This window comes from Lepisosteus platostomus, unplaced genomic scaffold (assembly GCF_059453375.1).
Source record: "Lepisosteus platostomus isolate fLepPlt1 unplaced genomic scaffold, fLepPlt1.hap1 Scaffold_134_H1, whole genome shotgun sequence".
Classification (NCBI taxonomy): Eukaryota; Metazoa; Chordata; class Actinopteri; order Semionotiformes; family Lepisosteidae; genus Lepisosteus; species Lepisosteus platostomus.
In genome coordinates, this window is record NW_028291515.1 from 54,415 (window position 1) to 78,755 (window position 24,341).

At 49.7% G+C, this 24,341-nt stretch overlaps 8 non-coding genes and 1 pseudogene across 8 annotated transcripts; 5 read left to right on the forward strand and 4 right to left on the reverse strand.

Moving 5' to 3' along the window:
• Positions 1–12,078: 12,078 nt before the first annotated feature.
• On the reverse strand, positions 12,079–12,152 carry trnat-agu (transfer RNA threonine (anticodon AGU)). Its single transcript has one exon. It is a non-coding gene; the product is annotated as a tRNA-Thr (tRNA).
• Positions 12,153–13,595: 1,443 nt separating this feature from the next.
• On the forward strand, positions 13,596–13,666 carry trnag-gcc (transfer RNA glycine (anticodon GCC)). The gene has a single exon. It is a non-coding gene; the product is annotated as a tRNA-Gly (tRNA).
• A 2,035-nt stretch (positions 13,667–15,701) lies between these two features.
• Positions 15,702–15,818, forward strand: LOC148637139 (U5 spliceosomal RNA). The gene has a single exon (XR_015931640.1). It is a non-coding gene; the product is annotated as a U5 spliceosomal RNA (small nuclear RNA).
• Positions 15,819–16,784: 966 nt separating this feature from the next.
• LOC148637140 (5S ribosomal RNA) lies at positions 16,785–16,903 on the forward strand (annotated as a pseudogene).
• A 636-nt stretch (positions 16,904–17,539) lies between these two features.
• LOC148637141 (U1 spliceosomal RNA) lies at positions 17,540–17,703 on the reverse strand. Its single transcript, XR_015931645.1, has one exon. It is a non-coding gene; the product is annotated as a U1 spliceosomal RNA (small nuclear RNA).
• Positions 17,704–19,477: 1,774 nt separating this feature from the next.
• LOC148637142 (5S ribosomal RNA) lies at positions 19,478–19,596 on the forward strand. Its single transcript, XR_015931637.1, has one exon. It is a non-coding gene; the product is annotated as a 5S ribosomal RNA (ribosomal RNA).
• A 636-nt stretch (positions 19,597–20,232) lies between these two features.
• On the reverse strand, positions 20,233–20,396 carry LOC148637143 (U1 spliceosomal RNA). The gene has a single exon (XR_015931649.1). It is a non-coding gene; the product is annotated as a U1 spliceosomal RNA (small nuclear RNA).
• Positions 20,397–22,201: 1,805 nt separating this feature from the next.
• On the forward strand, positions 22,202–22,320 carry LOC148637144 (5S ribosomal RNA). The gene has a single exon (XR_015931636.1). It is a non-coding gene; the product is annotated as a 5S ribosomal RNA (ribosomal RNA).
• A 636-nt stretch (positions 22,321–22,956) lies between these two features.
• LOC148637145 (U1 spliceosomal RNA) lies at positions 22,957–23,126 on the reverse strand. Its single transcript, XR_015931650.1, has one exon. It is a non-coding gene; the product is annotated as a U1 spliceosomal RNA (small nuclear RNA).
• Positions 23,127–24,341: the final 1,215 nt, after the last annotated feature.

The window sequence follows — 24,341 nt, forward strand, 5'->3', positions numbered from 1 at the left end:
TTTGAACTTACTATCACTCACCAGGCCCATGTCAGTGCAGGCGGGGATTCTGACACCCCTCTTTGCGATGTCCTGCACTGGCAGGCGGGTGACTTGACCATCCAGCTCCAGTCTGGCTGAACCACTGTTGGTCAGACTCAGACTGACAGACTGAGCTGGTGGCTGTAAGAAACCCGGCTCGGCTTTCATTCCCTGTCCCTTCTGGGGGACTGGGTGTGTTGGCAACCCTGCCGTTGAGGCAGGAACAATCAGGTCAGTCTCACTCACTACCTGGTAGTTGTGAGAAATAATGTTACCTGACTGCAGGTTCCCTGGGTCACAGCAGAGGGAATCGGCATCTGGGATCAGGTGTGTCCACAGTGCAGTAGTCTCAGCGTCCAGCTGGGCCTCCTGTCTAACCTGTGAATGTTGCACCAGGGGCACCTGGCGGTGGCCCTGTGACAGCTGCTCAAGCAGATCCTCACTAATAGAGGACCTCTCAGGGCTAAGGGTGAGGGCTACATCACCAACCTGCTCTCCTGCCATCTGGATCCCTTCCACCACTGCAGGGTGGTGTTCCTGACCCCTCTTGGGTGCCAGGGTGCACAGGGAAAGCTCCTTTTCATCGCCAGGTGGGGAGATCTGCTCCTCTTTAGGGATGTAAAAGGTGTGTGCTTTACCTGGTGGATCAGGCGGCTGCTTGGAGCACCGCTCCTGTGGCATGGAGGCTGTTGGGACCTTGGCCGGGACACGACTTCCCTGTATATCCGGGGAACAAGGAAATATTTTTATTTCTTGTCCAGAGGGAACAGAAGGAATCTCCACATAGGCTTATGTGTTCGGTGGGCACTGTGTGAGCACAGTCTGCCTCTTGGCCCCCCTTTCCTTCTGTACAGAAGGCTTAGGAGCCTTGACCTGTTTCCACACTTTGCCTTTCTGGTGATCCACCAAAGGTTCCTCTCTGAGTCGCATGCCCTTTTCTTTTTCAACCCGTTTGAGCTTGCCGTGTGACATCAAACACCTTTCAACCTCAGTGTCAATCAGTGTCTCACTGTGTAAGACATCTCCCATGGCAGCTTTGAGGTAAAAGCTACTTGCTTTTCCTCTGTGTTTTACTGCCTGCTCTGTGACTTCAGGGGTGGAGTCAGCACTGACTTGGGAGTGGCTGAATTCATCCAGGCAGGAACCCTTCCGCTCAATCAGATAGACTGAGGGAGGGAGAGGGGGCGGGTCTCCGCCTCCTCCAGTGGAGAGTATCAGCTCATTCACGCTTCCGGCAGCCTTGGGGAGCGGTTGTCCCTGTCCTAATAAAGCTTGTTCAAGCCTGGCCAGGTGGGCGGCTACTGAATCCTTTTGTTCAGCTTTATCTAGCCCTTTCCCTCCCCCGGTGTTCTCATGGCACTTAGGACGCTGGGTGCAGTCCTGTGTGCATGCTTTGGAACGGGGCTTAGCCAGCTCAGGAGCCTGTGCTCCTTCGAGCAGGGGGGAATTAACCCTGCTGGCTCTGACGGCAAACACAGTCACTTTAACAGCTTTTTGCTCAGAGCGACTTTGGACATCATACTCCCAGGCTTTCTGCACGAATCTCTTAATATCAGTCATTTTCATGGTCTGTGCATCTGTATGCATTAAGATCATCTTTCTGACTGACGGGTGGAGATTCGCAATGAATAAACCCTTGAAATGTGTGTTCTCTTCGCAACCCTCATCATTTCGCCCTGCAAAATAAGTTCGTCTAAGTCTCTCGTAATATTCGCGAGGGGACTCTGCTCTCTCGTGCTTAATGTTAAGAGCGGCGGCTATCGCAGCAGTCGGGTCAATAAACGCACTTTATTCTTCAATAAGTGCTTGACAAAGCTTCTCAAAATCATTACAGACTTCTTTCTTCTGCCTAGCCATCCACTCATGTACAGCTCTGCTGGTAGTTTTCCTGACCAGAAACACTTTCTCCTGTTCTGTGGCGTTTGGCAGATACTGCAGGGTATACCTGAGGTCCTGAATATAACTCTCGATATTATTCTCTGACACTGCGGGGTCAAATCTCTCTATGTCCTTCGCTAGCTCTCTCAGAGAATGGAGATTTATCCTTCTAGCTTCTCCGCTGACGGAGATATGGAAGAGATCGTGGTCAGACCTGTCGCTGCTAGAGAGAGTGCTAAATAGCGACTCGAATTCAGACCTTTTAGCAACCATCGTTAAACTTAAAGAGTATTACTTTTAAGTACGAAATCATAGTTTTACCACAGAAAACCACAAGATCAAGTATGCAATCAACCCGGTAGATCGCAAAAGATCACAAAACAATCAAGCACTGCTTAAAGAGCAAGGGGAACTTTTTTTTCTTTCGGCTTTCAGCACACCGTATTGTTGTGTATGAAACCAGCGGCGTTTTATATTGAATTATTCCGCTTGGTTGACTCATTTCAGTCTTGCCACGCCCACCCAGGGACGCCAAATAATGTAAGAAAACCGGCTCAGGGACGCCAAATATGTAATGTTGCCATAGCAAAATTAAATGTAGTGGCTCTCTGAAGGCACCAGTTCTGTAGGGTTTGGGCATTTACTGAGACAATTATTAATTGTAGCAGTAAATCACAAAGTTGATTCTTTTGATGGCTTTAGAATCCAACCATGCGACATAACTCAAACAACGCGCACACACAGGTACTAATACACGAGGATACATTTATTAATACATAAAATATGCATGTAAACCTAACAGATCTTATCGAGAGCGTTATCAGAATACAAAAGATATATATTCAGTCAGTTACGAAGTGTTACACATATCAAGAGGACATACGTTCAGTATATATTTCATTAAGACCGTTTCGTTAATGAACTTGGTTATAACTTCTACATTAGATACTCAAACAAGTACATAACTCTTAGGAATTAAATTGATATCAACTGGTTGGGATAACAATTGAATTCTCGAGCTGTAATGCATTGAAGTTGAATACTCATCCAATCTTTGGGGATTCAGATCTTCCTGCGGGCACAAAGAAACAGTTGCAGGCTGTTGCTGTCCAATCCGCGCTCTCTGGCTCCGTGCCAGGCTGTGCTGTGCGGCTTGCGACGGTGCGCTGCTGATGCTCACTGACCGGCTAGTTAGTGTTGGCTTTAACTAGCAAAGTTTGTGCACAGGAGAAAAGATGACTGTGGGTCCGAGCAAGTCAGGAAGAGGACCGGTTCGTTTCTGATGAAGAGCTAGTTCTGAATAGTGATTCAGCTGTCCACAGTTCCGACCTGTTCACAAGGCAGGCCTGCTGCTGGTGCTAACCTCGGGTGGATCCTCTGGTTATTCTCTGGCAACCTCCGCTCTAGACTCTTAGAACAAAGGAAAGTTCTGGCACTCGGACACACTGGCCGTTCCGTGGTTGTCCGGGCTGAGTCTCAGGATGGTCAGGAGGCGTGCTGCGAGAATGTCCTGCCCTTGGGAGCCTTCTGCTCCTGGGCCGTCCTGCTCTGGAATTCTCCTTTGAATTCCCTTTAGAATTGTCCACAGAATCCTCTGAATCCTCCCTTCTGAATCTTACTGAATCTCACAGGCTCTCTGTGTTGCCTGTTTTTACCTGGAGGAACTTCAGCTCATTGATTGGCTGAAAGTTCCATAGGCATCAGAGTCCCACGTGGGTTACTCGGCCCTACCAGTCCCTGATTGATTGATCAAGGTGAGATATGAGTCACTTAGTCCTGACACTTAGTAATGCAGTCCAGATGTCCAACTGGCACTCCCTAGACAGATAGGCGCCAATGGATGACCATTGATCATGATAGCCAGGCTTAGCTAAGTGCATCCCCCTTTGGGAGCTGTCCTAGGACCTTAAATCACCCTGCAGAACAGTTTCTCTGTGGCTGCACCACAGAGATGAACAGAGAAATGGGGCCTCATTTGGGAAGGCTCAGAACACTTAATTCTGCCTTATTAATAAGCCTCGCCGCTACATATCCCCCCTTTTTGAAGGTCACGAGGTCCTGAGGCGTTGTTGCCTTCAAAACAAAACAGAGTTAAGTGATGTCCCTTGCCATTAGAACATTAATCTTAAATGTCCACATTACTCCTCGAGAATTCATACCGGAACCAGTGTTGGATACAAACAGGATGAATAACATCTGGAGTATGTATAAACACGGTAGGAGACATTATCTAGGTCTAGGAATTACACATCAGGAAGTTCACTGTCAATATCTGATACCTCTGTAGTAGATATTTGGGGAGAAATCACTTCCTTTCTTTTGACATGCTACCTTTGACTCATTCATGCTACCCAGATTACATTTTGATGCAAGAGTACAGCATTCAGAGTACACTGTCAGTCATGATCCAGCTTCCCAGCAGCAGTGTTAAAATATAACCAGTTCCTGTTCCCAGCCCCGCGATAAACCACAACACCTGTGTTGGGTATCTGCTAGGGTGGTTTGGAGGTTTGTTCCATTAAAGCAAACTAACTACCTGTACCTCTTCAGGGCTTACTGTTTCTTGGATTTCTATCCAATTCAATAGTGTGGCACCTGAAGGCATCCATGACCTCAAGTTTGGTCTTATGTTGTCTGGTTCCAGACCGTACAGTGTTAAGTTACCATGCTGTACTATGGCCTCCTCGGGAACTTGCAGGAAAACTGTTTGATTAGGTAGCTGCATTGTGGTAGCTGTATCATGCCTGTCACAAGTCATAGTGTCAGTTAAATGTGGTGTGCTGACCAGCCATTTACTTCCTACCTGCTCTTCATGGGGTTCATTAACCTCCCTCTGCTCGATAGTAGCTTTACACCCTTCATTGGTGAATCGTTTAGACACAGCCAATGGATAGCTTTGGTAGCCATACCCATCTCAAGATTTGGAACCAAATTCAATCTTGGATTGCCTTCTGGGTGAGCTATGAGCGATGGGGTTAATGTCACATACTCCTCTACTGAGAAGAGTGGAATCAAGTGGGTTGGGAATCGTGCCGTGGTTAGACTGGCTACAGTGGCACTAAGCTCCCTTAATAGGTCTTGTGTCAACATTCTGGCCTGTTGCACACAAGCATAAACCCACTGTATAACACCAACAATCATGTCCACTGGTTGGGGAATAAGGTTTAACCCTGTTGCATAGGAAATTGCCTGTAGGGTTTTCCCTAAGCTTTCCAACTTTTGCTGCTGTCGATACAGTCTGTCACTACCCTCCGGCATCTCTGACCCCTGCCTTCTTGGGGCAGTCAGGGTGAGAGTGCCAGTAGCACACAAACCTACCAGAAAAAAGCAAACGTGCAACAGTGGCGGCAGCAATCAGTCCTCCCAAAAGTCTTTTCGGGTGGCTGATCCCAGTCATCTCCTTCTGAATGACTGTCGCCTTTCTAAGCTGGCGCAGCGTGTACATGGTGTCTTTCTCAGTATGCCCTGTGGCATCTTGGGCACCAACATCCTGGAAATATGGGGAGATCTGACGCAGCTGCTGATGCTGCTCCTCCTTTTCCAGGGCATCTGCTTTTTCGATTTGTTCATGCCTGTGCTCTAGGAACCCTGCAGGGGGCGGTGCAGCGGTGGAGCATGCCTGACCCTCGGCTGAGTGGTCATCTGGAGCACCTGAGTGATCTGGGATTGTTACCCCATTCTCACTGTTCAGGTCCACCCTGCACACTTCCTGATTGAGGAATCCCTCTATCGGCATGTTTACAATCGTTCGCTGGGCTTGGGTGTAGGACACCTGCTCACTCCCCCCTTCCCTTGCTAGGGGTTCGGGGAGCTGCCCCAGTACTGGGATAGCTAGTTCACTGTCTTTGAACTTACTATCACTCACCAGGCCCATGTCAGTGCAGGCGGGGAATCTGACACCCCTCTTTGCGATGTCCTGCACTGGCAGGCGGGTGACTTGACCATCCAGCTCCAGTCTGGCTGAACCACTGTTGGTCAGACTCAGACTGACAGACTGAGCTGGTGGCTGTAAGAAACCCGGCTCGGCTTTCATTCCCTGTCCCTTCTGGGGGACTGTGTGTGTTGGCAACCCTGCCGTTGAGGCAGGAACAATCAGGTCAGTCTCACTCACTACCTGGTAGTTGTGAGAAATAATGTTACCTGACTGCAGGTTCCCTGGGTCACAGCAGAGGGAATCGGCATCTGGGATCAGGTGTGTCCACAGTGCAGTAGTCTCAGCGTCCAGCTGGGCCTCCTGTCTAACCTGTGAATGTTGCACCAGGGGCACCTGGCGGTGGCCCTGTGACAGCTGCTCAAGCAGATCCTCACTAATAGAGGACCTCTCAGGGCTAAGGGTGAGGGCTACATCACCAACCTGCTCTCCTGCCATCTGGATCCCTTCCACCACTGCAGGGTGGTGTTCCTGACCCCTCTTGGGTGCCAGGGTGCACAGGGAAAGCTCCTTTTCATCGCCAGGTGGGGAGATCTGCTCCTCTTTAGGGATGTAAAAGGTGTGTGCTTTACCTGGTGGATCAGGCGGCTGCTTGGAGCACCGCTCCTGTGGCATGGAGGCTGTTGGGACCTTGGCCGGGACACGACTTCCCTGTATATCCGGGGAACAAGGAAATATTTTTATTTCTTGTCCAGAGGGAACAGAAGGAATCTCCACATAGGCTTATGTGTTCGGTGGGCATTGTGTGAGCACAGTCTGCCTCTTGGCCCCCCTTTCCTTCTGTACAGAAGGCTTAGGAGCCTTGACCTGTTTCCACACTTTGCCTTTCTGGTGATCCACCAAAGGTTCCTCTCTGAGTCGCATGCCCTTTTCTTTTTCAACCCGTTTGAGCTTGCCGTGTGACATCAAACACCTTTCAACCTCAGTGTCAATCAGTGTCTCACTGTGTAAGACATCTCCCATGGCAGCTTTGAGGTAAAAGCTACTTGCTTTTCCTCTGTGTTTTACTGCCTGCTCTGTGACTTCAGGGGTGGAGTCAGCACTGACTTGGGAGTGGCTGAATTCATCCAGGCAGGAACCCTTCCGCTCAATCAGATAGACTGAGGGAGGGAGAGGGGGCGGGTCTCCGCCTCCTCCAGTGGAGAGTATCAGCTCATTCACGCTTCCGGCAGCCTTGGGGAGCGGTTGTCCCTGTCCTAATAAAGCTTGTTCAAGCCTGGCCAGGTGGGCGGCTACTGAATCCTTTTGTTCAGCTTTATCTAGCCCTTTCCCTCCCCCGGTGTTCTCATGGCACTTAGGACGCTGGGTGCAGTCCTGTGTGCATGCTTTGGAACGGGGCTTAGCCAGCTCAGGAGCCTGTGCTCCTTCGAGCAGGGGGGAATTAACCCTGCTGGCTCTGACGGCAAACACAGTCACTTTAACAGCTTTTTGCTCAGAGCGACTTTGGACATCATACTCCCAGGCTTTCTGCACGAATCTCTTAATATCAGTCATTTTCATGGTCTGTGCATCTGTATGCATTAAGATCATCTTTCTGACTGACGGGTGGAGATTCGCAATGAATAAACCCTTGAAATGTGTGTTCTCTTCGCAACCCTCATCATTTCGCCCTGCAAAATAAGTTCGTCTAAGTCTCTCGTAATATTCGCGAGGGGACTCTGCTCTCTCGTGCTTAATGTTAAGAGCGGCGGCTATCGCAGCAGTCGGGTCAATAAACGCACTTTATTCTTCAATAAGTGCTTGACAAAGCTTCTCAAAATCATTACAGACTTCTTTCTTCTGCCTAGCCATCCACTCATGTACAGCTCTGCTGGTAGTTTTCCTGACCAGAAACACTTTCTCCTGTTCTGTGGCGTTTGGCAGATACTGCAGGGTATACCTGAGGTCCTGAATATAACTCTCGATATTATTCTCTGACACTGCGGGGTCAAATCTCTCTATGTCCTTCGCTAGCTCTCTCAGAGAATGGAGATTTATCCTTCTAGCTTCTCCGCTGACGGAGATATGGAAGAGATCGTGGTCAGACCTGTCGCTGCTAGAGAGAGTGCTAAATAGCGACTCGAATTCAGACCTTTTAGCAACCATCGTTAAACTTAAAGAGTATTACTTTTAAGTACGAAATCATAGTTTTACCACAGAAAACCACAAGATCAAGTATGCAATCAACCCGGTAGATCGCAAAAGATCACAAAACAATCAAGCACTGCTTAAAGAGCAAGGGGAACTTTTTTTTCTTTCGGCTTTCAGCACACCGTATTGTTGTGTATGAAACCAGCGGCGTTTTATATTGAATTATTCCGCTTGGTTGACTCATTTCAGTCTTGCCACGCCCACCCAGGGACGCCAAATAATGTAAGAAAACCGGCTCAGGGACGCCAAATATGTAATGTTGCCATAGCAAAATTAAATGTAGTGGCTCTCTGAAGGCACCAGTTCTGTAGGGTTTGGGCATTTACTGAGACAATTATTAATTGTAGCAGTAAATCACAAAGTTGATTCTTTTGATGGCTTTAGAATCCAACCATGCGACATAACTCAAACAACGCGCACACACAGGTACTAATACACGAGGATACATTTATTAATACATAAAATATGCATGTAAACCTAACAGATCTTATCGAGAGCGTTATCAGAATACAAAAGATATATATTCAGTCAGTTACGAAGTGTTACACATATCAAGAGGACATACGTTCAGTATATATTTCATTAAGACCGTTTCGTTAATGAACTTGGTTATAACTTCTACATTAGATACTCAAACAAGTACATAACTCTTAGGAATTAAATTGATATCAACTGGTTGGGATAACAATTGAATTCTCGAGCTGTAATGCATTGAAGTTGAATACTCATCCAATCTTTGGGGATTCAGATCTTCCTGCAGGCACAAAGAAACAGTTGCAGGCTGTTGCTGTCCAATCCGCGCTCTCTGGCTCCGTGCCAGGCTGTGCTGTGCGGCTTGCGACGGTGCGCTGCTGATGCTCACTGACCGGCTAGTTAGTGTTGGCTTTAACTAGCAAAGTTTGTGCACAGGAGAAAAGATGACTGTGGGTCCGAGCAAGTCAGGAAGAGGACCGGTTCGTTTCTGATGAAGAGCTAGTTCTGAATAGTGATTCAGCTGTCCACAGTTCCGACCTGTTCACGAGGCCTGCTGCTGGTGCTAACCTCGGGTGGATCCTCTGGTTATTCTCTGGCAACCTCCGCTCTAGACTCTTAGAACAAAGGAAAGTTCTGGCACTCGGACACACTGGCCGTTCCGTGGTTGTCCGGGCTGAGTCTCAGGATGGTCAGGAGGCGCGCTGCGAGAATGTCCTGCCCTTGGGAGCCTTCTGCTCCTGGGCCGTCCTGCCCTGGAATTCTCCTTTGAATTCCCTTTAGAATTGTCCACAGAATCCTCTGAATCCTCCCTTCTGAATCTTACTGAATCTCACAGGCTCTCTGTGTTGCCTGTTTTTACCTGGAGGAACTTCAACTCATTGATTGGCTGAAAGTTCCATGGGCATCAGAGTCCCACGTGGGTTACTCGGCCCTACCAGTCCCTGATTGATTGATCAAGGTGAGATATGAGTCACTTAGTCCTGACACTTAGTAATGCAGTCCAGATGTCCAACTGGCACTCCCTAGACAGATAGGCGCCAATGGATGACCATTGATCATGATAGCCAGGCTAAGCTAAGTGCATCCCCCTTTGGGAGCTGTCCTAGGACCTTAAATCACCCTGCATGAATAGTCTCTCTGTGGCTGCACCAGAGAGATGAACAGAGAAATGGGGCCTCATTTGGGAAGGCTCAGAACACTTAATTCTGCCTTATTAATAAGCCTCGCCGCTACACACATATATTAATATAATAAATGATTGCTTATGCTTTATAAACAAATCTAATTAAAATAAAAGCTTAAGTTTTGTATTTATCTTGTACCATAGAACATGATTTTCTTTGTATTTCAATCCCACAAAGTGTCCAAATGACGCACTACATGATATAAGGAAGATTATCACATGCATATCGGTATTATCTTTCTTACGAAAATGCATTCCTTTCATTACCTTTTACTTTTTAAAATGAACTCAAATTGTGTATAATGTAATAATTTAAGTAGAATAGATTCTAATAATATAATGATCCAGTGTGTGGCACTACTTCACTGCTTCACTGCTCTATGCCGTCTGGAAATAAATCCTCAGACTGCTTACTGCCCTGGGCATGTACCAATGAATTACAGGAGCACATCTATTTCTCACTGCGTTGAAGCAGGAGACACACAGTCTCTGCAAACACATCCTAAATACAGTGTTCCAGCACCTTTGACCTCATCCAGAACGTATCATTTCTTGAAAGGGATTGCTGTCCGAATGCACATCTGAATCCCAAACAGAATCTCTAGTAAAATACGATCATTTGTGAAACAGGCAAATGACTGTCTCAGGGGCCCATTCCTCATTGTCAGACATATGTATGCAATGCTTTCACCGTGCATTGAGCAATAGGGATTAAAAACACAGCAGGTAAGGTTAGATGTCATGTTCTATGATCATTTCTTTCAGCATTAGGGACTAAATATACTAAACGTATGATACTAAAATGTTATTTTCACATATATTAATGTAATAAATGATTGCTTATGCTTTATAAATAAATCTAATTAAAATAAAAGCTTAAGTTTTGTATTTATCTTGTCCCATAGAACATGATTTTCTTTGTATTTCAAGCCCACAAAGTGTCCTTTGATCTCTATTCTGTGGTAATCCACGATGATCCCGTTCTTCAGGTGATTCATCATGTCCTCCCTCGCCTGTTGAGAGGCCACCTGATCTCTTCTGCCGTGGCGTGCTTCATACACGCCCTCTTGAAGTGAGCAGGAAGCTGATCAAAAGTATTCAGGCACATCTTGCACACCAGGGGAATCCTCGCGGGTTTCCTTTGAAAATAAATAATACCATCTGTGTATAGAAACAAGCTAAGACTGATTTCTTAAATTATCCTTAAAATTCTCTCTCATAGTTTGAGCATAATGATTTTATTGCATTTATATAAGAATTGCTCATTGCTCCAAAATAAATAATGGTCTCAGTCACAGACTTTCCAATAGAAGCCATTGTGGAGTTCAGCAACTGCAGGTCCTAGAAGTGGGGAAGGAATTTTAAAAGAGAAATTGAATTACAATACAGAAGGAATGGCTGAGGGTTCACTGAAATGTATAAATATACAAATTCCAAAGACTGAGTCCATATAGAAACAACTACTTTTCATTTTCAGTATAAGAAAAAAAAAACATTATCTTCCAAAGCATCATAAAATTGTCCCTTCTTCCAGACCCTACTTCTCTCTTGTAGTAGTACAGCAGACCTTTCCAGGTGAGCAGATCACAGAGTCCGAAATGAGCTTCCTCCATCAAGCAAAGTACCTGAACATGACTCTGTCTTCATAAAAGCGCCCCTGTAATAAAGAAATTAAATCCAAAATCAAGAGGGCAGTTGCCTACTGAAATACAAGAAGTCATCAATTTTAACCTAGCAACAAATTAAAGGCTGCATCTATACAAGTGCGATTCTAGAAATGCTCACCAGATTACGTTTTAAGAAGGAACTGCGCCTCAGGTTCCGCCGAGATCTTAACTCGGATGGCAGGATTCAGAGTCCGGAGTGTGGACTGATGGCGAACGGAGGGTCCACATACTGTGGATCCCTCAGTGATCTTCCGCGTATTCAAACCGCCAGCGTGTGACTCCCCTGTCCCTATGATCTCATTGCTCTGCTCTCTCCTCTGTGCAGCCGAGCCCGACTCACGGTAAAGTGAAAAAAAAGATGCCCTCAACGTGAGATTTACTCTGGAGCGAGGATAGATGTTACCTTTTTATCACTGAACAGGATGTATGTGATGTGGCGACTAGGTTCAATTTTGTATCCTCTTTAAAAGATTAAGGACTGGGGTGAGCGTGATTTACCACCCTTTCAGCTAAGAACCCGACTTGCGCACCGTTTAAGCTGCATAGACTCGGTCGTTTAACTCTTCTCCGTTAGCAGGGTTAAGGTTAAAGAAAAAAAAATAGCTGACTTCTTTTTTTTTTGCCAGCCGCTAGCGCTGATTAGCAAGGTTTGTATTTCATGTTTTGCAAGTTGCATCCATTTTAAGAAAAACAAGTCGCGTTAAAGACAGGAAATGAATACTTGCATTTAATTAAGTCTAGCCGTAGGCGGTTGTCTGTAAGGACCAGTTCTGTTTGAGAAGACACAACAAAGAAGGCACCACTGGGATTTGGACCCAGGATCTCCTGTTTACTAGACAGGCGCTTTAACCAACTAAGCCACGGTGCCCCAGGAGTGCTGTCCTTTTGCAGCCACTTGGACACACCACTCAGACACATCTGCATTCGGTGTGTGCTCCGCCTGCTTGCTGAGCAAGTTGCCACCTTTACATACAATAGCAACATCGACACCAAGAGAAAGGATGACAAATGGCTTTTATCTGGAACTTTTCATGTCCAAGGAGCTCAATGTGCTTTCTGTGTACAACAGGGCCACTGAACTCCACACTGGCCACTGAACCACAGCAGTGGCTTGCTGGCTTGACATCTCCCAAGGAAAATGTTGAAATCACATGTGGAACAGGAAAATGACCCTCGAGTACGTGGGGAAAAAAAGAAAAAGATCATCTGGAGCGCGCCAACCCATGTCCGGACAGCCCAGTTTCGTCGATAAGGTGGCTGAGTGGTTAAGGTGATGGACTGCTAATCCATTGTGCTCTGCAGGCATGGGTTCGAATCCCATTCTCATCGCTCTCCATGTCTGACATGTGTGCCTGTTTGACGTCGGCCCTCCTGTTGTTTGCTCCGGTGCTAGAGCCGTACATTTTCTAGCAGTGGCTGAACATGGTATAGTAGGCCAACGTCGGTATCGAGCAGTGACAGTAACAGTACTTACTGCACCCTATAAGAAATCGTTTGTCCCTGTTCAAAAGAGATTGTGCGATGTCCTGCGGCGTTCGTAAAGCAAACCTTTGACAGTTTGAAAAGAGGAATTTATTCTGCTTCCTGTGCGTGCAGTAGTTACAAAGTTGAACGTCTTTACACGATCTGCTGCAGTTTTCAGTGGGCGGGCTTTGTCAGATGGCTTGAAAAAACGCACTGTGTTTCGGCTCGGGAAACATCATGAGCAGTGTCCTGCATGTTTTCTGTGTATAGCTGTCTTTTAACGCATACAGAATTCATTCGAAATCATTGATTTCTCCAATTAACAAGGGTCCCTTAAAGGATGAGTCAAAGTAACGTCTAATCGGATTAGTTTCCTTAGAGCTGGTTCAGAGTTTGCTCAAGAGTTTACCTTTCACAGATGCGCAAAGAAGAATGTTGGGGGTGCACGCTTCAAGGCGCCTTACAGCTGTAGGGAGTGATTCGAGGCGATTCATGGCGTGTGCTCGTTCCCTTATACCGTACGCCCCGGGGTGCAGTGCTATGACGATTGCTGTAGTCGTGGCCGAGTGGTTAAGGCGATGAACTAGAAATCCATTGGGGTCTCTCCGCGCCTGTTCGAATCCTGCCGACTACATTGTCCGCCTCCAGTTGGTGTGTTCCGGCGCAAGCAAAGAAGCGCGCCTCTTTGCTGTTTCTGGTGGTTTTAAAACACCCAATCGCTTGTACCCGCTGCCTTAGAAATAAATTCTTCAGCGTCCGTGAATGGCATTTTGCAGCTGGAAGCAGATGTCGACGCGTTTTGCACAGAGCACCAAAAAAGCGTCTTTTTTGAAGGCCCAGGCACTAAGCATTGGTGGTTCAGTGGTAGAATTCTCGCCTGCCATGCGGGAGGCTCGGGTTCGATTCCCGGCCAATGCAGTGGCTTTTGAAGCGAACGGCTCCATCACTTGCATCCCCTTGCAACTTGCAACTGAAAACCCACTGAAGCTAAGCAGGTGTGAGCCAGGTCAGTACCCGGATGAGGATGAGCTACAGGGAAAAACAACGCTTTCAGCTGGAAGCGGTGTTAATGGTGCCGGCGGGGGGGGCGCTCACCCTGAGGTCTGTGCGGTTCCCAATTCCCCAGTATAGTGACGGAGATGCTGTGTTGTAAGAGGGCGCTGTCTTTTGGATGAGATGTAAAACCGAGATCACAGCGCTCTGTGGTCATTAAAAATGACCACCAAAACCTTTGACAAAAGCTCTTGGTAATTGATGGTCTTCAAAAATGCTTCTCCTTTAGGTACATTTTAAATCAGCTGAAAAATGCCGTGAAATGGGGGGGCACTTCACGCCAGTGTAGGATTTGGATTACAAGAACCATGAAACTGCACGAGAAAGGCCGTACACTGAATTACACGGCTTTCTATTCAAAGGAGGACAAAAGAAATTCCCTGAGTTTGATTTTTTGCAGCACAGAGAGAAGCATTGTTGTGAGGCCGGTTAGCTCAGTTGGTTAGAGCGTGGTGCTAATAACGCCAAGGTCACAGGTTCGAGTCCCATACGGGCCAGGTCCTTTTCTCCTCTCTTACCAAAGCTGTTAGGTTCCTTTCCGTGGTGAGAGGGGTTGTCATGCAACGCTGCCACATAGTGCCGACAGACAAGAGTGTTGCGGGAGAAGAGAAAAGTGTTTGAAGATTTAAGAGTGTCTTAGGTGGAGCCAAAATCAAGTGTCACAAATGCAAGTGGTTGGATTTCCAATGTTTAATATGGTAAAAATAAGCGGAAGTTATTTGCCGGTCCGGCACAGTCTGCCATGCTTTTGTCAGATACTGTAAAGTGGTGTCGAACTGGGTGTCGAACTGGAGCCTCACCATTTGCATATGTGAGGCTCCAGTTATACATCGAGTGTCACATTAAATGACAAAAATGAAGAGAGTTAAAGCAGCTGGAGAGGTTTTCTTATAACTTTTGAGCTGACACAGTTTTGGAAAATGTTTCCTTCACGCTGCACTGTACAACATAGGCAGCCAAGAGTCTCCAAAACAAAACAGAATTGACAGATAGGAGAAAATTCCCACCCGTCCTGAAGTTCCCAAAATCCAGCACTGAGCGTAAACAAAGTGTCTAACTAGTGTGGGAATGCTAACCCTAACCCTAGCTGGAGTTTGAGCAATCCAGCACTGAGCGTAAAAAGATGAGTCAAAGTAACGTCTAATCGGATTAGTTTCCTTAGAGCTGGTTCAGAGTTTGCTCAAGAGTTTACCTTTCACAGATGCGCAAAGAAGAATGTTGGGGGTGCACGCTTCAAGGCGCCTTACAGCTGTAGGGAGTGATTCGAGACGATTCGTGGCGTGTGCTCGTTCCCATATACCTTACGCCCCGGGGTGCAGTGCTAGGATGACGTACAATAACGCTTGGGCACATAACGGCGTTATATGCGAGTGCGGGACGTGAGGGTTTTCGTTTGTTCGTTTTGTTTTGCTCTGCTCTGCTTTGCTTTGTTTTGCTTTCCATCACGTTGGTAAGAGCGTAAATAAAAAGGCGATTCCTGCGTCTACCACTAATGTAAGAGCTATTTCAAGTGCGACGTGGTGCGGCTTTTCAAATGCTTGTGGGCATTTCTCTGTTGTTGATTCTTTTTTTGTGTGTAACAAAGTGGCATTTTCATGTCCGGACGGGGAGACTTTATCATTCCGACATGAAGCCACCCTTAAGTCCTCTGAGGCGTGTCTGTCTGCAAGGCTTGTATTTTGGAAATGTTTTTTTGAAACAGAGAACGACTTTGAAATAGGCTTCCGGATTGGGCACACCCGTACGGATTGGGCACGCCCGCAAGCCGAGAGCCACAGGCGATGAGCCCGGAGCTGAACGGGCCCCACTGGCTCGTTTGTAAGGCCAGGTGCATTGCCAACCACGACCGTCAGGGCAGAGGCTTTGAAGGCGGCCTGGGCTCCTGCAGCTGTGCAGCCACGCACTTTGGTTTCTCTTCATTTCGTACAAATCTTTCGCTTTTTACTAAAGATTTCCGTGGAGAGGAGCATGAATGAGCTCCATGCAATTTTTGTGCTTCCCTGCCTTCGGGTGGGGCGCAGCTGGGCTGGTCAAAGAGAGAAAACAACAACGCTCACAATCGCTCTTGTTATGGCGATTGTGGCCGTCTGCTCTGCGAGTCCTCGGTCTCCGCCCGTCTGATTGGCGCTCTCTTCTTTGGGGGGCGGGAAGTGTCCGGCCGCAGGGGATCTTCAGACCTCGCTTTGCATAGCGGCTTCCCAGAGTGCGTCGTTTCCGGCACAGTGTGGCCGGGTGTTTTCCGAGTTATCGCACGGATTGGGCAGGCCCGCAAGCCAAGAGCCGCAGGCGATGAGCCCGGAGCTGAACGGGCCCCACGGTGGAAAGAACGCATGGGTTCTAATCCCATTCTCGTTGCTCTCCATGTCTGACACGTGTGCCCGTTCGACGTTGGCCTTCCTGTCGTTTGCTCCGGTACTAGAGCCGTACATTTTCTAGCAGTGGCTGAACATGGTATAGTAGGTTAACGTCGGTATCGAGCAGTAACAGTAACAGTATTTACGTGCCGCTGCTGCCAAGTGGCTCTGGGTTGAGACTGCGTTTTCACTTACTTGCAACGCAAAAGGAGAAAGCGATTTTTGACAGTCTCTCGAGAGACTGCGCTAGGTGTTTAGGGATAGACTTTGTCAGTTCCCCCTGGGATGATGGCCTCTCAAATAGTTTGTGATTCCTATAGACGTTTATACAGTAGAAGCCTGCTTCGTGGCTTAAATCCAAGCTAAGGAAACGAGTTAGAGGTCTGATGCAGAACTGCAAATTCAATGAACAGGAACACTACAGTACATTGAACTGTATGTGTGAGGAAAGCTGCCCCCTTCTGTCCCTTGTCGACCGAACAGAGGACTGTAAAAGATACCGCCAAGAAACTTTAGGATGCCGGTTGGAATCCAGCTCCAAAGAAGCCCCTTTGGGTGTTATGTCATCAAAAAGTAAGGAACCCCCGCCACACACAGCTTCAAGTAGCGAGTCAGGCGCCTGGGCTTTCGCTTACGGCCACACCACCCTGAACACGCCCGATCTCGTCTGATCTCGGAAGCTAAGCAGCGTCGGGCCTGGTTAGTACTTGGATGGGAGACTGCCTGGGAATACCAGATGCTGTAACCTTTTGCTCTCCCGGCCAGCAGGGGTCGCCGTTGGTGCCGTAGGCTTTGGGAGGAAAACCTGCAGGATGGAAAGGTGATCTATAGCCTCATCTCTAGAGATGTTTTGTTGCTGTGGCATGTGTGTGACCCATATTCAAAAAAAAAAACCCGTCTGTAAAACGAATATCGAAGCTGCCTCTAAATCTGCAAATGAAGATGAGTCGATAAACCACTCGTTTTTCGTATAACTAGACATATATTCATTTGTTACCGATTTCATTCATTGAGCATGGATACAGTAGAGGTACAGCCATTCACTGTTTGACATGTCTGCACTGGTACAGAACCGAGCAATCAGAAAACGGGTGAAACTGTCTTTAGACTCAGCATACAGTACCGAGGCCCCCCATGACCAAATAAAGGCTAACCTCGATAATCAGCCTAAAGAACGCAGACTACAGCAAAACGACTGACTTTGAAAAGGGAATGAACGTCCGGAAGGAGTAGTGGAACTAGCTTGAGATGCTTCTCCGGACCCCTAACTAAAAGCCAGCGAGAACCAGCAGCGGCGTCCACTCCTGTCGAACCGGGATCCTTCCGCAGCCACGCAGCTCGTGGTGTCCTAACCCTCCCGTATCTGATTTTGGACCAAGCACATCAAGGGACAGCGCGAACGCAGTCCCCCACTACCAGAAATTATGCAGTCAAGATTCCCACATTTGGGGAATTCGCAGGGGTCAGCACAGCCGGAGTGCAATGGCCGAGCCTCGCCCTGGGTGAACCTCCTTCTTGATCAAGGTATCTCCCCTGCCAGGTAAATATGAGTTAAACAGGCCCCTGCAAGCGGCCCGCACCCACAGCACAAATCGCGCAGCCTAGGCCACCTCCTCGCCCCGCACGCCACCGCCTCCTGCTGGGCCCACTCTTTCACACACTCACACGCCACACTAACACTCAAAAGTGTGGGCAAAACGAGAAAACGAGCGCGCCGTTTCCTACACATCTGCAGTCGCCGTTGCGCATTCGCAGCATGTCCCGGGATGCAATTCGGCCTCATTTGCATAACTCCAGACCGGCAGATCGCCACGCAAGCTCGCGACGTGCGCCTGCCACACACCGAACAAACCTTTTCAGCAATTTCCAAAAAACGGGCCTGCTCGCCTGCCCACAAGGCTCCGTCTCTTACCTGCTCTCCAGAGCCTGCTGCCTTCTGTGCTTTTCTCTCGGCACCGCTGCAGTGCACACAACTCCTGCAGCGGGAGGGGGGGAGAAAGTTCCCACGCTCCGCCGCAGGGAAGGCTCGCTCCGTGCGCACACGTCCTTTCGATGCCAGTCCAACAAGTGCTCCGCATTAGCTGCGTCGGGGCTCCGGCGTGTCGCACCTCACCTCACCTCGCCCTACCCCCTCCTTGAATGTCTGCGCTGGGCATGCCCCGCTCTCCTCCGCCTTATCTTATCGCGTGTGAGCACCGACAATGGCCACAATGCCGGGGAATGGCACCTGTAAAGTGTTAATTGGGGCACAGGAACAGCCCGTCTCGTCTCGGGGGGGCCGGCTTCAGAGACAATACAGCAAACACAGCGGGGCGGGGGAAGAAGACGACACCACACATGCGGGTACATTCAGCTCCGGCGGGAACGAGACATTTGTCGGTCTTTTCAAGTGCCGAGAGCCGAGCAATCCTTCACTTGTATCGTTTCTCCCCGGTGACTAGATCTGGCCCTGCGACTCTCGACTGGGCTCACCCCCGGGGCAGCCCAGCAGGTGTGAGCCTGCCCGGCACCCGGATAGGAGATTCCACCCCGGAAAAGCTCCGGTTGCTGCTGCTCCTGCAAGAGGTGTGACTGGGACCAGAAGGGAGCGCTCACCCTGCGGGCTGTGTGGCTCTCTTACGCCCCAGCCTCCTGATGGCGACACTCTGCTGCACAAACAGAGGTCAAACCGAGGTCCCGACCCTCCTTGGCCATTAGGAAACCCCAGGGCGTCTCTCAAAAAGAGACGCCGGGGGTGTCCCTCTGGTGTTAGTGCTCCCCTTTACCCATCACTCGGGGTCTCCTCCTAATCCCCGTCTCACCTGTAACAATCAATGACGAGGCCCCCCTGTCCGTGAGATTTAGTACTCGCGCAAGAGACCGGGGGCAGAGCGCGAACGCGGTCCCCCGCCCCCCACAAAGTGCGCGCTCCGGGTCCTGCAACACAGCGGAAGGGCAGCGAGAAGGAGCCTCTTGCTCTGACGCCGCAAGGCCACAAGAGGGCGGAGGCGCCGCGCGCCCGGCCGACGTGTTGGACCGGTGCGCTTTACGTGCTGAAATAAACACGCGAAAGCCCCGAAATGTTTCCAGAGTGCTGTGCACTGGAGGTTTTTGTCTGGTGAAGACTTGCCTGGTGCTCCTCCGTGCAGATTGTTTGTCCTCCTCCAGTGCGGGACGAGCCAACACAAGGGAGCGCATTCGCCAACATCCAGGCACGCAATGCGATTTGGAAAGCAGCTCCTTTCCAAAGAGTTGCACACGAACGATCCTTCAGTCCCGCTCGGGGGGCACGGAACCCCCGCCACACACAGCTTCAAGTAGCGAGTCAGGCGCCTGGACTTTCGCTTACGGCCACACCACCCTGAACACGCCCGATCTCGTCTGATCTCGGAAGCTAAGCAGCGTCGGGCCTGGTTAGTACTTGGATGGGAGACTGCCTGGGAATACCAGGTGCTGTAAGCTTTTGCTCTCCCGGCCAGCAGGGGTCGCCGTTGGTGCCGTAGGCTTTGGGAGGAAAACCTGCAGGATGGAAAGGTGATCTATAGCCTCATCTCTAGAGATGTTTTGTTGCTGTGGCATGTGTGTGACCCATATTCAAAAAAAAAAACCCGTCTGTAAAACGAATATCGAAGCTGCCTCTAAATCTGAAAATGAAGATGAGTCGATAAACCACTCGTTTTTCGTATAACTAGACATATATTCATTTGTTACCGATTTCATTCATTGAGCACGGATACAATAGAGGTACAGCCATTCACTGTTTGACATGTCTGCACTGGTACAGAACCGAGCAATCAGAAAACGGGTGAAACTGTCTTTAGACTCAGCATACAGTACCGAGGCCCCCCATGACCAAATAAAGGCTAACCTCGATAATCAGCCTAAAGAACGCAGACTACAGCAAAACGACTGACTTTGAAAAGGGAATGAACGTCCGGAAGGAGTAGTGGAACTAGCTTGAGATGCTTCTCCGGACCCCTAACTAAAAGCCAGCGAGAACCAGCAGCGGCGTCCACTCCTGTCGAACCGGGATCCTTCCGCAGCCACGCAGCTCGTGGTGTCCTAACCCTCCCGTATCTGATTTTGGACCAAGCACATCAGGGGAGAACGCGAACGCAGTCCCCCACTTCTAGAAATTATGCAGTTGAGATTCCCACATTTGGGGAATTCGCAGGGGTCAACACAGCCGGAGTGCAATGGCCGAGCCTCGCCCTGGGTGAACCTCCTTCTTGATCAAGGTATCTCCCCTGCCAGGTAAGTATGAGTTAAACAGGCCCCTGCAAGCGGCCCGCACCCACAGCACAAATCGCGCAGCCTAGGCCACCTCCTCGCCCCGCACGCCACCGCCTCCTGCTGGGCCCACTCTTTCACACACTCACACGCCACACTAACACTCAAAAGTGTGGGCAAAACGAGAAAACGAGCGCGCCGTTTCCTACACATCTGCAGTCGCCGTTGCGCATTCGCAGCATGTCCCGGGATGCAATTCGGCCTCATTTGCATAACTCCAGACCGGCAGATCGCCACGCAAGCTCGCGACGTGCGCCTGCCACACACCGAACAAACCTTTTCAGCAATTTCCAAAAAACGGGCCTGCTCGCCTGCCCACAAGGCTCCGTCTCTTACCTGTTCTCCAGAGCCTGCTGCCTTCTGTGCTTTTCTCTCGGCACCGCTGCAGTGCACACAACTCCTGCAGCGGGAGGGGGGGAGAAAGTTCCCGCGCTCCGCCGCAGGGAAGGCTCGCTCCGTGCGCACACGTCCTTTCGATGCCAGTCCAACAAGTGCTCCGCATTAGCTGCGTCGGGGCTCCGGCGTGTCGCACCTCACCTCACCTCGCACTGCCCCCTCCTTGAATGTCTGCCGCTGGGCATGCCCCGCTCTCCTCCGCCTTATCTTATCGCGTGTGAGCACCGACAATGGCCACAATGCCGGGGAATGGCACCTGTAAAGTGTTAATTGGGGCACAGGAACAGCCCGTCTCGTCTCGGGGGGGCCGGCTTCAGAGACAATACAGCAAACACAGCGGGGCGGGGGAAGAAGACGACACCACACATGCGGGTACATTCAGCTCCGGCGGGAACGAGACATTTGTCGGTCTTTTCAAGTGCCGAGAGCCGAGCAATCCTTCACTTGTATCGTTTCTCCCCGGTGACTAGATCTGGCCCTGCGACTCTCGACTGGGCTCACCCCCGGGGCAGCCCAGCAGGTGTGAGCCTGGCCGGCACCCGGATGGGAGATTCCACCCCGGAAAAGCTCCGGTTGCTGCTGCTCCTGCAAGAGGTGTGACTGGGACCAGTAGGGAGCGCTCACCCTGCGGGCTGTGTGGCTCTCTTACGCCCCAGCCTCCTGATGGCGACACTGCTGCACAAACAGGCGCCGTCCTTCGGGGGAGGCGTCAAACCGAGGTCCCGACCCTCCTTGGCCATTAGGAAACCCCAGGGCGTCTCTCAAAAAGAGACGCCGGGGGTGTCCCTCTGGTGTTAGTGCTCCCCTTTACCCATCAGTCGGGGTCTCCTCCTAATCCCCGTCTCACCTGTAACAATCAATGACGAGGCCCCCCTGTCCGTGAGATTTAGTACTCGCGCAAGAGACCGGGGGCAGAGCGCGAACGCGGTCCCCCGCCCCCCACAAAGTGCGCGCTCCGGGTTCCCTCTCGGGGCCCTGCAACACAGCGGAAGGGCAGCGAGAAGGAGCCTCTTGCTCTGACGCCGCAAGGCCACAAGAGGGCGGAGGCGCCGCGCGCCCGGCCGACGTGTTGGACCGGTGCGCTTTACGTGCTGAAATAAACACGCGAAAGCCCCGAAATGTTTCCAGAGTGCTGTGCACTGGAGGTTTTTGTCTGGTGAAGACTTGCCTGGTGCTCCTCCGTGCAGATTGTTTGTCCTCCTCCAGTGCGGGACGAGCCAACACAAGGGAGCGCATTCGCCAACATCCAGGCATGCAATGCGATTTGGAAAGCAGCTCCTTTCCAAAGAGTTGCACACGAACGATCCTTCAGTCCCGCTCGGGGGGCACGGAACCCCCGCCACACACAGCTTCAAGTAGCGAGTCAGGCGCCGGGGCTTTCGCTTACGGCCACACCACCCTGAACACGCCCGATCTCATCTGATCTCGGAAGCTAAGCAGTGTCGGGCCTGGTTAGTACTTGGATGGGAGACTGCCTGGGAATACCAGGTGCTGTAAGCTTTTGCTCTCCCGGCCAGCAGGGGTCGCCGTTGGTGCCGTAGGCTTTGGGAGGAAAACCTGCAGGATGGAAAGGTGATCTATAGCCTCATCTCTAGAGATGTTTTGTTGCTGTGGCATGTGTGTGACCCATATTCCAAAAAAAAAACCCGTCTGTAAAACGAATATCGAAGCTGCCTCTAAATCTGCAAATGAAGATGAGTCGATAAACCACTCGTTTTTCGTATAACTAGACATATATTCATTTGTTACCGATTTCATTCATTGAGCACGGATACAATAGAGGTACAGCCATTCACTGTTTGACATGTCTGCACTGGTACAGAACCGAGCAATCAGAAAACGGGTGAAACTGTCTTTAGACTCAGCATACAGTACCGAGGCCCCCCATGACCAAATAAAGGCTAACCTCGATAATCAGCCTAAAGAACGCAGACTATAGCAAAACGACTGACTTTGAAAAGGGAATGAACGTCCGGAAGGAGTAGTGGAACTAGCTTGAGATGCTTCTCCGGACCCCTAACTAAAAGCCAGCGAGAACCAGCAGCGGCGTCGACTCCTTTCGAACCGGGATCCTTCCGCAGCCACGCAGCTCGTGGTGTCCTAACCCTCCCGTATCTGATTTTGGACCAAGCACATCAGGGGAGAGCGCGAACGCAGTCCCCCACTACCAGAAATTATGCAGTCGAGATTCCCACATTTGGGGAATTCGCAGGGGTCAGCACAGCCGGAGTGCAATGGCCGAGCCTCGCCCTGGGTGAACCGATTTCGATTTTTAAGAACTTTATTTTCTTTTCACAAAAAAATACAGGACATCACAAATCAGAAAGCTTTACATTCATATACATACTTAAAACAGTATATATGATCATATATGATCTCATTACATTTTGACATGGTAACAGTTACATAGCAACAATTTTCTTTTTTTCTGGTGCAAATCACATTCTTTACTTAAACTTGATAATGTTTTTCACAGTTTCTTGAGATATTGACCTATGCTCTCTATTTCCCACAGATTTTCTGCTTCCTCCCTCCCTTCTCTCCACAGATCTCTGAGGTAATAGTTCTCTCGGGTGATGAACAGGGCCAGGCTACCTGCTGCCTTGACTGGGATCTCGATGCCTTTGAACAGCCCCATGTTCCTCACTCTCCACAGGGCAACTTTCCCACTGTTCACCACGGCCCAGATCCTGTCAAACACGTCAGGAGGAAGTTTGACAGGAGAGATGCCGTATATGACGAAAGCAGCGGTCAGGGTAAATTGGGGCGAGAGAGCCAGCAACCAATCTTCAAACTGTGCCCAGAAGGCCTTAGCAAAAAAGCAGGACCACAGGAGATGGGATACAGTCTCCTCCTCGCCGCAGCCCACCCTAACGCAGCGAGGGCTGGGGGTGAGGCCCCTACGGTACAAGAAAGTTCGTACCGGTAAGCACTGGTGGACGACACTCCAGGCTAAATCTCTGTGAATGTTGCACAGAAACTTAGAGGATGTGTGTTTCCACACCTTCCTTGTTTGGGCTGATGTTAAAATGCCCACATGGGTCTGCCTATTGTTCTGGGGTGCAACGAAATCTTCCAGTTTTTGGACGCTGACATCTCGGAGGGGAATATGGCCAATTGGGTGAGATCTTAGAAAACTTTTAACTGTCCCATAAATTGCAGGGCATGTGTCAGAGAGTGGGACGTCCAGCTTGGGTCTGACACCCCACACTCTGAACACCTCCCTACCTACCCAGAGCCTGGAAAAATAAGTCCAGGTACGCGCTGCAAGTGCTGTTGCAAAGCCTCTCAGCACAGAGGCCAGGAAAATGCACAGCAGCTTCGTAGCAATATCTGGGACAGACTTCCCCCCTGAGGGTAGCGGCCTGTACATTATTTCCCTTCTGAGTCTTTCCTGCTTCCCACCCCATAGAAATTGAAACATCAATCTCCTCATCACCGCCGCAACACGGTGTGGGATTGGGAAGGTAGAAGCCAGAAAATTCAAGACAGGCAAGAGCTCGGCTTTGATGACCAGCACC